This window comes from Microtus ochrogaster, chromosome 15, assembly GCF_000317375.1.
Source record: "Microtus ochrogaster isolate Prairie Vole_2 chromosome 15, MicOch1.0, whole genome shotgun sequence".
Lineage (NCBI taxonomy): Eukaryota > Metazoa > Chordata > Mammalia > Rodentia > Cricetidae > Microtus > Microtus ochrogaster.
Window position 1 is genome coordinate 1602644 of NC_022017.1, and position 4494 is coordinate 1607137.

At 44.5% G+C, this 4494-nt stretch overlaps 1 pseudogene; it reads right to left on the minus strand.

Moving 5' to 3' along the window:
* Window positions 1-232: 232 nt before the first annotated feature.
* LOC101995951 lies at window positions 233-1450 on the minus strand (annotated as a pseudogene).
* Between the last annotated feature and the right edge of the window lie 3044 nt (window positions 1451-4494).

The following is a 4494-nucleotide window of genomic DNA, read 5'->3' on the forward strand; positions in this document are numbered from 1 at the left end:
CCGGAGCTGTCAGGTCCCTGACAGCTGCTAGGATGGGAGCAGGACACAGTCTGGCCTACTTGCTCTAGGAAAATCTTTGTCATACAGAAATGCCTTCTTGGGAAGACAGCAGGTAACAGGTGGGGTTGGAGCATGCACCTTTGGCTCACTTGGCACCCAGGCCACAATTCCACTCCCCGTCCGGCCATCAGAAAAGAAGAAGTTGTCAGGAGGGACCCTGGAGACAGGGCCATCACAATTTCTTGTGCCAAGATCCCTGTAACCACAGCACATACTGGGGTCATCGGGAAGCAGTCAGGACTGACACCCAGTGGGTCAAGCACATCATTTCGTATCTGCAGCAGCAGTTCTGCGTCCTCACTTATAGCTGTCAGAACTGCAACCTCTCCCTTCATCTGTGTGGAATTTCAGCAGCTCTTGCAGCAGAAAGTAGTCTGGGGCTGTGCGCTTCAGGGAGGCCTTGGCTTTCTCTCATTCCAATCCACTTTCAGCGCCTCTTTTACAAGGCAGAAGCACTTCGTTTTTGGCCATGGTTGCTCTCTTGGGATCAGGTTCATCTTTTCCTTGACCAACTTTGGCAACTTTGGTTTTCTCTTCTACAAACTCATGCTCTCCAAGATTTGCAAAGGTGTACCTGATGGAGGAGGGTCATCTGTCTATTTGTTACTTTCATTGGTTAATAAAGAAACTGCCTTGGCTTTTTGATAGGGCAGGATTTAGATAGATGGCGTAGACAGAACAGAATGCTGGGAAGAAGGGAAGTGAGCCAGACGCCAGGTCAGACATGCTGAATCTTCAACGGTAAGCCACCACCTTGTGGTGCTACAAATATTAATAGAAATGGGTTAATCAAGATGTGAGAATTAGCCAATAAGAGGCTAGAACTAACAGGCCAGGCAGTGTTTAAAAGAATACAGTTTGTGTTGTTATTTCAGGTGTAAAGCTGGCCGGTGGCCGGGAGCTGGGAGGCTTCTACAGTACCCAAAGACATCTCCTGTGAAGACCATGGTGCTGTTTCTGTGACAGATCTGGTCAACTTAGCAATGACATCCCTGGAGCAGCAAGTCAGGCACACGGCATCAAGCTGAGTGATGATGCCTCTAGCTCTTTCCCTGCATCCTCAGTGTCCACCTTCACATCCACCATGGGGTTGAGATTCTGGGCTCATTCCAAAGAGGCCTCAGCCCTATTTTGGCCCACAGAGCCTGTTCGAATCAAGAATTGAGCTCCATGGTCTTCTGGAGATACCTGTTCGTGATCCAGCATGGTCCTTTCACTCCCGCCAGGATAAATTCTTGGCAATTTCAGCCCAAGTCCTTTCATGCCTACAATCAACACCTGGGAAGCTCAAAGCTGCTTCTGGACGTCCAGTCCCCCACAGGATCTGCCACTCATCCTGCGCCGCCTCCTCCTCGCTGATGCCGCTGCTGCTGGACTCTTTCTCCACCATGGCACCAGCTTTTGCCTCACCCACTCCGGCTCTTGCCAACCTACAGCAGAGCCGTAAGAGGGGGCCATGTCTGCCTGTTTTTAAAGGTTTTGAGAGTCCTACAAGGAAAGGTAATGCATCCAGATTTTTGCATGCATTGCTCCTTATTGCAAATGCTATCTTATTGGACTGTCCTCTGTAACGTCTTCATCCGGTCATCAGTTGACCGGCATTCGGGCGGATTATCATTCAGGGCTGATACGTAGGGCTGCTCTGAGTATTCATGTGCAAGTCTTTGTGTGGATGCCTTTATTTCCCTTGGTTTTTCTGGTTTATGTGGTAAGTGTAGGTGGACCTTTATAAAAGATTGCCCAACTGTTTTCCAAAACGGATACACCACTTTGCACTCCAATCACCGGAATGTGAGAGTTCTCGCTGCTCGGGATCCTTACTAGCACTGCTTTAGACTGTCTATAGTTTACGTTTTAGTGATTCTAAGCCTCTTAGATAATTATCAAGTGTTTCTTTTTTTAATTTGGTGTATCTCACTATGTAGCCCAGGTTAGCCCTGGTCTTTCAAGTGCAGTAATTTCAGGTGTACCTGCTTTTTTGTTTGTTTTGGTTTTGGTTTTTCAAGACAGGGTTTCTCTGTGGCTTTGGAGCCTCTCCTGGAACTAGCTCTTATAGACCAGGCTGGCCTTGAACTCACAGAGATCCACCTGCCTCTGCCTCCCAAGTGCTGGGATTAAAGGTGTGCGCCACCACCGCCGGACCTAAGATGTACCCATTTGTTAAAATGATTTATGTTCTTGTGTTCTAAGAAATTTCTGTTTTACTGGAGATTACAAAGATTTTGAATTTTTTTTTTTTTTTTTTTTTTTTTTTTTTTTTAGTTTTTTTGACACAGGGTTTCTCTGTGGTTTTGGAGCCTGTCCTGGAACTCCCTTTGTAGACCAGGCTGGTCTTGAACTCACAGAGATCCGCCTGTCTCTGCCTCCCGAGTGCTGGGATTACAGGCGTGCGCCACCATCGCCCGGCCAAAGATTTTGAATTTTAGCTGGGCATAATAATGCACATCTTTAATCCCAGCACTAGGGAGGCAGAGGCAGGTGAATCTCTGTGAGTTCAAGACAAGTCTGGTCTATATACAGAGTTCTAGGCCAGCAAAGGCTACACACTGAGACTCTGTCTCAAACAAAACAAAATAATAAAAAAAAAAGAGTTAAATTCTATTTTTTCCTAAAAGTTTTGTTGTAGATGGAAGTTTCTATTCTGCCTGGTCCTGAAGCTGTTCAATCCCAAAGAAACACAAAAAGGCTTATATTAATTATAAACTGTTTGGCCTATTAACTCAGGCTTATTTTTAACTAGCTCTTACAACTTAAATTAACCCATAATTCTTGTCTATGGTTAGCCACGTGGCTTGGTACCTTTTCTCAGCAAGGCATTCTCGTCTTGCTTCCTCTGCATGTGACTGACGACTCTGCCTCTCCTCTTCCCAGAATTATCCTAGTCTGGTCAGCCCACCTATAATTCTTGCCTGGCTACTGGCCAATCAACATTGTATTAAACCAATATGAGTTACAAATCTTTTCAGTGTACAGGAGCATTGTCCATAGCATTTGTAGTTTTAGGTTTCATATTTAAGTCTAGCATCAATTTCAAGTCCCTTTTTTTATGGGGTACAAGGTATGAATTAAGGTTTTCTTTATACTCAGTTATATAATTTCACCATTTTTGCAAAGATTGTCTTTTTCCATTGAATTAGTTTGATATCTTTGTTGAAATTCAAGTCTCCACATGCATTTATTGATATAACTGTTTATCCTTATACCTATACCACACTCACTTCATTTCTGTAACTTTTTTCTAAACTTTGAAGTCAGGTGTATAAGTCCTCCAAGACTCTTCTGTTTATTACGTTTATTTATTTTGTGTTGAGGGGAGGCACAAGGACTGTGGTGTACATCATACAGAGGCCAGAGGACAACTTGCAGGAATTGGTGCTTTCCTTCCACTGTGTGGGTTCCAGAGACTGCTCATTTTGGCAGGCTTGGTGGCAGGTGCCCTCACCTGCTGAGTCATCTTACTGGCTCAAGACGTGTCTTTCAGAAACTGTTTTGGGGCTTAGGGATGTGGCTCAGTTGATTGAGTACTTTCCTTGCATGCACAAGGTCTTGGGTTAGCTCTCCATTGCGGATCTCCACACTTATCATCTAGACTCATACTAATACTTAACTTTTAGAAAGAAAAGGACTTTCTTTTGAATAAGAATAAAGATGCCTGTTACCCAGCCTGACTACGTTCGATTCTCAGTTCTCACATAGTAAAATAAGTTGTCCTCTGACCTTCTCATGTGCGCCATGGTACATATATGTCATACACCTACCTACATATATGTCATACACCTACCTACATATATGTCATACACCTACCTACATATATGTCATACACCTACCTACGCACACAAACTAAATCAGAAAAAAGAAGTGCCAGGCGGTGGTGGCGCACGCCTTTAATCCCAGCACTCAGGAGGCAGAGGCAGGTCAGATCTCTGTGAGTTCGAGGCCAGCCTGGTCTACAAGAGCAAGTTCCAGGACAGGCTCCAAAACCACAGAGAAATCCTGTCTCGAAAAACCAAAAAATTAAACAAATAAATAAATAAATAAATACACAGAGCCAGGCGGTGGTGGTGCACAAATTTAATCCCAGCACTCAGGAGGCAGAGGTAGATAGATATCTGAGTTTGAGGCCAGCCTGATCTACACAATGTGTTCCAGGATGGCCAGGGCTATACAGAGAAACCCTGTCTTGAAAAACCAAAACAAGGAAAAAAGAAATGAAAAGAAAAGAGCTGTGGGACAATGGTCTTTTATCCTGTCACCTGTATTAGTTTTAATAAAATGCTGATTGGCCAGTAGCCAGGCAGGATGTATAGGTGGGGCAATGAGGCAGGAAGTAGAGGCGGGGCAACAAGAATGCTGGGAAGAAGGAAGTGCAGTCTGCAGTCATAAAAACAACAAGAATGCTGGGAAGAAGGAAGTGCAGTCTGCAGTCATAAAAAC